Genomic DNA, 8,169 nt, shown 5'->3' with positions numbered 1-8,169 from the left:
GGGGGATGCGTATGGGAAACAAAAACTCAATCGTCAGAGGACCGGAGTTTTTGAGGCAAACATAATTCACCACCCGCATTGGAATTAATCCCTGAGCTTTTCAGATGCATCAAAGCATATACTTTGGCATGAAAAAGTTATCCCCTACCTTTTATATGCAGGTTGAAGGAGACTTAAAAGTATAAGTGAAGGATTTAAGTTGTGTGGATTTGAACCACTCTCTATAAACAGTGATGCTCGCAAGGATGATTTATCGATGTTTTATGGGATCAGAGGGATTACAATCAAAACTTTACCTTCCCTGTTGTTCTCTGTGGGGATATCTTCCCTTGCTTCTTTGAAAGGATATACTCCTGAGAAAGATGGTAGAAGTGTAATATCCATGTATGGATCTGGTCAATCATGTCTGGAATATCTCCTTTGCCTGCTCAAGCGATCTTGCTCATTTTCCAAAGACTGTGAGAACGGTCTTTTCACTGAGCTGGCATCATCCCAACTGCTGGGATGGATGGTTGTCGTGGCGATGGAATTCTGTGATGATCACGTGGTAGTGAATGTTGGTGTTTGTGAACCTGGACTTATAGCGCTGATGAAAATGACACGAGAAATAGCATATTTGTCTTTTGCAGCTATTAGCAACAATTAGCAGTTTGTCCATTATGAATATTTTTTTGATAGCATGGCAATAGTTTTGGGATATGAACACTGCATTGTTGCCAGTTGTGTGTTTGTTTGTTTGTTATTAGACGTAAAATGTGCCATCAAAACACAAAGCAAAGTAACTTCATGCACAATCTTCATTACTGAAATTTTAGTGTGAGTGATTGTACTCAAAATAAAAGGAGAGTGTAGGTCCGGAAGAAATCAATATCCTGTGAATGTGATGAATGTGACATGCATTGTATCTCAGTTTAAAGTTACAATGTCATGTAGAAGTTTCAAAAGGGGAAAAAGCAAGGTAAACTATCAACCTCCAATTTGATGACTTAAATGTAGTCGGCATGGAAACATGATGGCTCATAGTCAATGCTCACAGACCTTGATGGATAGGATGAGGTAAATGTTTTTATATCCGGCAATTATGTTGTAAGTGTGTACTGTAAGTACACCTCATTAGCAAAGAAAAAAACATCATTGCCATCCGTAACGTTCAAGTGGAGCTGTGCTCATTTGGCACCGTCGTGCGATGGGGTCAGTCAAGCGTGAAATTAGAATTGATGCATCGCCCACCAACAGCCATCTCCACTGGATACCACTTCTTCAAAATCGACCTCTTGATGTGGAGGTCAAAATTGTTGGGATTAAAAAATGGCTTTGTGCCAACCATGGGCATTTTATAAATCCACCTGCCAAAGAAATGGTGTCACGGTATTTCAGCTTTTTCTTGCATGAAGTCAGACCGTGTTTCGATCCCTACGGCTTCATAGGGCATGAATGGATTAAACTTTTTGCTGCAATATCACTTTTTTCCCACATACAAGGTTGCCGTTTTCACTTTAGCAGATCATACTAAAGATTTCACCAGTCTGTCCTCCCTTTACCAAGAGAGAAATGCACTTTAAAATGTTATGTTTATTATGTACATGTACATGTACATATAAAGGTCAAAGGTATAAGGTCAAGCTAAGAAAACTGTGGCTTAATACTTGCCAGGTTTAGTCAGTATATTGAACAGCAAACAATTTGAACGTAGTAACAAATTTTTGCAAATACAGCTGAACCTCTCGTATCCGGACAAGTCGGGACCAGGGCTCATCCGGATAAGGGATTTGGCCGGATACGGGAGACTCAATGCTTTATACATGTACATATACATACTGATGTAGCCCATTGTAGTACCACATGTAGTAATGTGTATACTGCAACCTTTTCATTGTTACACTCTGTAACAGACCCCAAAATAGAGGTTCGTGTTTGCAAGAATGAAATCATTTTCTTTTATAAATTCTTGGGATGATTTACCTGAATAATTATTAAGAAATATATTAAGTATATGTAATTTATGTGTGTTTGTGTAGGAGTTCTCAAGGAGTTGGGAATCCCCCTTTCCTCCCATAATTATTTAAAAAAATCACGGTGAGATTGTGTCTGTATAATAGAGAGATCCGGATAAAGGGAGGCCGGATAAGAGAGGTTCAACTGTACTTCATTCATCCTTATCTAAAGGACAACTTCACCTCAGTTTACAAAGATGAATATGTCCTTTAAGAGAAATATGCATATGCTTGGCATTCTAGGAGTTAGAAGGTTTGCTGAGGTCAAGCTGGAAAATGTACTTTATTAGCTCACCTGAGCCGAAGGCTCAAGTGAGCTATTGCGATCGCTCTTCGTCCGGCGTCCGTCGTGCGTCGTGCGTCGTGCGTCGTCCGTCGTCCGTCGTGCGTAAACTTTTTACATTTTCATCTTCTTCTTGAGAACCCCATGACCGATTTTCACCAAACTTGGCAGGTAGCATTCCTAGGGGATAGGATGTCAATTTGTTCAAATGGGCACCATGGCCCACCTGGGGGGCCCAAGGGGGGGCCCAAACACCCTAAAATTAAGGAATCTTTAAAAATCTTCTTCTCTAGAACCAGAAGTGATAGGGCTTAATTGATACTATGAGTAAGTACATTGATGACTGTAGTTTCAAGTTTGTTCATGGGGGAATCAGGGGTGCCCCCCTTGGGACCCAGGGGATCAAAGGAGGGGGTGGGGAGGGGTCCTAATGGGGCCTAAATTGTACATTTTCATCTTCACTTTGAGATCGCCATGTCTGATTTTCACCAAACTTGGTAGGTAGCATCCCTAGGGGGATAGTATCTCAATTTGTTCAAATGGGCACCATGGCCCACCTGGGGGGTCCCCAGGGGGCCCAAACCCCCTAAAATTAAGGAACCTTTAAAAATCTTCTCTAGAACCAGAAGTGATAGGGCTTAGATGATACTATGAGTTAGTACATTGATGACTGTAGTTTCAAGTTTGTTCATGGGTTTGGTGGAATCAGGGGTGCCCCCCCTCCCCCCCCCCTCCCCCCCCCCCCCCCCCCCCCCCTTGGGACCCAGGAGAGGGATGGGGAAAAGTCCTACAGTTGTAATGGAGTCTGAATTGTACATGTTCATCTTCTTCTTGAAAACCTCATGATGAATTTTGACCAAACTTAGCAGGTAGCATCCCTATGTGGATAGAATCTCAATTCCTTCACAGGGCTGCCTGCCCCTCCCCCCCCCCCCCCCTCCCCGGAGTTGAGGGGGGATCCATATGCAGACCTAAGTTTCCAGTGTTCTCAGGTAAGAGTGTGCAAGAATGCATGGAATGTGAAATTGCGATACTCAGGTGAGCGCGTGACCCGCGGGTCTCTTGTTTATAAAATTTTGATCCATTCTGATATCATGACTGAAATTGTAAAATCAATTCATGTCAATGCATAACTATGCATGAAGGTGTAAATATTCTGTCCATGTTTGCCCGTACATGTATGTATTAGTGAATGACAATGTACCGTTCTTCTCTGTTGCATTGATGCTTGAATCATGGAGCTTATGTGTGTTCTCATTTTCTCTCCTTTTGTTTTCCCCCACATGGTATGGAACTGATCCAATTCTGCGATTCACGATTCACATCAACTCGCTTGTTCATCTCTTCCATTTCGGCATTTTGTCGTACTGATGACTGCCATTATTATCATCGTCAAACAGGTGAGTTTATGTAAACAAAGCAAGGGTAGCATGCGAGCGTGTCATATGAACCACACTTTTTTTTTTTTTGTATATATGTGCTGTGCCTGAACAGAGCTAAACGTTAAGATACAAATTGTAGGTCATGCTTTCCTTCAATTTCATGGTCATAATTTACACCTGGAGGTAAAATAGAACACATTTTTCTGTACCTTGATTTTCTGTATGTCGCTTTGGTGAATCTCTCCTTTGTCTTTCATTCAAGTGAAAATATTTTGAGAGCTGAGACGTGATGGAATTATGCCAGAGTTACGCACCTTTACGAGCGTTGAAGTGATGGGAAACATCCCATGATAAACATTAGACATGTGTGTGTGAATCATGTGTCAAGCCAGGCTTGGTAGAAGAATATTTTGATAGCACTCTGAAATGTCAATATCCTTTAGGCATGGCAAATGATGCTTACCATGAGGGTCTTACTGACACAATAATGAGAAAAAGAGAGATACTAGCTCTTATCTCTTTAACAACATCATAAATTTCACGTTTCTCTGGATTTTCCTCCTCAAACCTGCCCTGAGTACACTCAAAACACTGTACACTGCAAACAGCAGACGCTACCATGAAGAATGTACCCTGCACATCTCCTATTGATCACCGAAGCACGCTAATAACCAATCCAGCTGAACGAAGACAAGGAAAAACATAATGCCTGTTTTCTCAATCGTAGGTGCTGCTTAACGATATTAATGCACCGCAATTATGCAATTACGAGATAAACCAATTACCCGGCGATAGCCCCAGACACTGGGGAGCCGGGCCGCAGGGGCTGGGCTTGTAGCCTGTCCACCGGAGAAGGGGCTGATTGAAGGAGGGGAGGGGTAAAAGGAGGGTGAGGGTGATGGGATGTGTGAATTTCTGCCATGAATATGATAAGGCCAGGAATGAATGATTAAAGTGAATCCAAGCAGAAAATGATGTCACATTTGTTTCCCTATAATTGTCATGAGTCTTATTCCGTGCCACGCAGGCTGGTACCAAACTGTCAACAAACATCTGCGACTCACATTATTTTCATTTTTTGTCTACAAAAGAATCATGATGACTCGCTTTGAAATATCATTGAACTGTGATGTAATAAGTGATTAAACCGTGCTGGCCAAGTTGTATGACAATATAAAGATGAATGAAGAAATGCCAAAGGCATACAAAGCGTTTTAAAAGTCTGTTGACACAACACATAGTACATAGTACAGTACTCTCCGCATAATCGGGTAGGCTCGGGCAGAGTGTTTCTTACCCGATTAAGCGGAGTACCCGATTAACAGAAGAACACGTCTCATTCACATTGGACACACACAATGTGTATGTACATGCATTGTACACTGCACCAAACACCTACACTGTATACTAAACACGCGTGCTTGTATACAAGGCACATTCGGAGCGCAAGTGAAGTGTGTTCAACTCCGTTTGTGCAATAACCATTGTGAGTGCCAGTTACATGTGTAACATTCGTTTACGTGTGGCAAGTCGGTACTGGTACATGTGTTTTCATTTTTAATCACTCCCCAAATGATCGTCTTCTTTGCTTAAGCAGAAAATGCTATTAGCCATGGAAAATTTGACATTCATGATTTCTTAAAGTGTCAAATCTGCGATAAAATGTGGGTAGAAATTAGATTAGAAGAAAATTATTTACCCGTTTATGCGGAGAGGCAACCCGATTATCAGGTAATTTTAATGTGCATTGGAACTGATTTTGACATTACTACCCAATTAAACGGAGTACCCGTTTAAGCGATACCCGATTACGCGGAGAGTACTGTACATCATTTCTGGAAATGTTTATTCTATTGCCAGTGTCTGTGAGAAAATTTGAGTACAGTATAAAGTCCGGTCACTCAGATTTTCTATTTTTTGAAGCACTCAGCGATCGTTTCCAACTGCGATTTTCTCATCGATTCATTTCGTGTGTTAACAACATCAGAGACAGTGACATAGTACCATGTAACTCACTTTACGAACTGAAAAAAAACCCCAACAAATTCAAAAAGTCAGGATGAACTTTTACCTGAGATGCTTTGTATCACTCCCCACCCCAATAGTGGCATTCACACCCAGCAGTTGGCGATTTTTGCATCATGATGCGAAAATCAATTTTTGTCTGCCACTGTTCACACGTGGCAAAATAAAAAGAAGAAAATGATGAAATAACTCGGCTGCAAATGGAGCACTTTCAATCTCCAGACTGTGAATGTCTAAACAATGACCGGAGCTTGACCCTCTACACATCCCAGTGTGCAGACGGTGAGTTGCATTATGGGATTTTAAAAAATAACTGTGTGTTTTGGGGATTTTTTTGTTCCATTCACACTTCATGCAAGGCAGATTATTGCAAGAGTTTAAAAAAAAAAAATGATGATTGACCAATTTTTGTATGTCATTGGCAATGCATATCTGGAGAGTTAAAAGATTTTTTGTGTGGCCACACAAGAATTAATGTTTTTCACATCACATTTCAAAAATCTATATTTAAAAAGCTGTTAATTTTAGATGGGCGTGAATGGGAATATTGTGTATGATTCTTCCTATCTGCAAGAGAGAGAGAAAGAGAAAGAGAGAGTTGTGAGGTAGGACTCTTTGGGCAAAAGTCAATATTTCTGACTGTTCTAATTGGACGACTTCCATTAGTACGATTGGTGCTCCCCGGGCAGTTATCTGAATTACGAGACCTGTCTCCTGGAAACAAAACATTGCGCTTTGGTTGACCCCTTGCCCCCTGAGTGCCTATGACTTTGGCATGTGGCTTGCTCAGTTTTAGGGAACTATAGGTTGAGTAAAAGGATAGAAATTTATGGGACCAACAAAAAAAAAGGCAGGAATCATCTTACCATTAGAGGTATAGTCTCAAGAATTTGCCAGAAAGAACAGGCATTGATGCTTCCATTGGCAACCGATCATGAATGACGCAAAGGACATGGCAGTGTGACATTGATTTTCTGCGTTGATCTGTAATTAGACATTTCAGTGCGGTCATGGGAGACGGCTATGCCTTTTTTCTTTCTTTTTTTTTTTAGCTCAAGATGCGTTTCAAGTGACTGTATTGTATCTTCGACATTTATGATTGGCAGGCTCAGTGATTGATGCGGACACGTTTGACTGTAATGGAGGTCTGCTTGCCGTCACGCAGTCGGCTCAGATTATGTTCGTTCCACTGCCATGAATGTGACACTTGCTATCGAGAAACGCGCATCATGTATACAAACAGTGGGCCCTGCTAGAATTGATAGATAAGTGGTCTCCCTCAAGATGATCCCTTCGGGTGACATCAGATAGTATGTGCACAGTGTAGTGAGTAAAGTGTGAACATGCCCACGTGATGTTTCTCAGACGTCATGAAGAAGACTACAGGGGGGCGTTTCATCAACGAGTTCGTCTGAGGTTTTCACCGACAAATTTGCTGTCAGCCAATCAGATGCAAGGATTTCAGTAGCTTTTAACAGTTGTCAATGTAAATCACTGACAAGAAGTTTCATGACACGGTCCCCAGGTCTCGGCGGTGTCACCAGTTGTGAGAAATACCCCCTGTTCAGACGCAAGCCAGTTTATACCAAAACTCTATAAAAGAAACAGCATAAAGAATCATCATTTAGCTGACAGACCGTTCAGACACTAATCTGGACCGTTCTGGAAAACGTCGTATAGATGCGCAGTTTCCCACTGCGCATGCTATTATGGTCATGAGTGACGGCAGTATGAGGTCACCTTTCGTGCTCGCTCCCATTAAGCCCATTATACCGTTCTATGGTCGCCATACGTTCAGACGCACAATGGACACTATCGAGTTCTAGTTCGAAATGATGCTCTGACGGTCGTTTCACTATACATCGTTTCATTAGTCAGTGTTCAGACGTATAAATTCATCGTATAGCTTTACCGTTTTGGGACATATACCGTTCTAGTATAAACTTTGTGCATCTAAACACCCTGTACAGGTCTTGATGGTGTCACTGGTTGTGAGAAATATTGGCTGCATTTATCACCTTTCCCATGTTTGAAACCGCATTTTAATACCCACCATCAAAACACATTTACAAACACCTTTTGGATCATATTTCTGGAGTTGTTGCATTTATCGGCTCTGACATGAGTCAGTTGGGAGTTGAGTAGGACCACGGAGTTGAGATTTGTAAGCAGGTAACTTTATAAAATATTGCCTCTACACTTAAATGAAGAACTTTCAACTTTTTTTTTGCAAAGAATCTGCTCTGTCTGTGGAACTCATGTCCGTACGTGTCTGTCAGTTTACCACCAAGCTTGTTTAACCACACAATAGATGTCATTTGTCTTTTCCTCTTCCTGTTAGCCCAAAAGAAGATGAATGCCATTTTGTCTTATGGTCTTTTTTTTTTTCGAGAAAGGGAGTGGGGTTGGGGACAAGAATATGTGTGTGAGTCAGCTATGACATCACACAAACACACACACACACACACTATCTACAAGCACATAC

This window comes from Diadema antillarum, unplaced genomic scaffold (genome assembly GCF_040938485.1).
Source record: "Diadema antillarum isolate AM-2024a unplaced genomic scaffold, OU_Dant_1.0 seq00001914_RagTag, whole genome shotgun sequence".
In the NCBI taxonomy this organism is placed as follows: Eukaryota; Metazoa; Echinodermata; class Echinoidea; order Diadematoida; family Diadematidae; genus Diadema; species Diadema antillarum.
The sequence above is the reverse complement of the archived record's forward strand: the minus strand, read 5'-3'. Positions refer to the sequence as shown.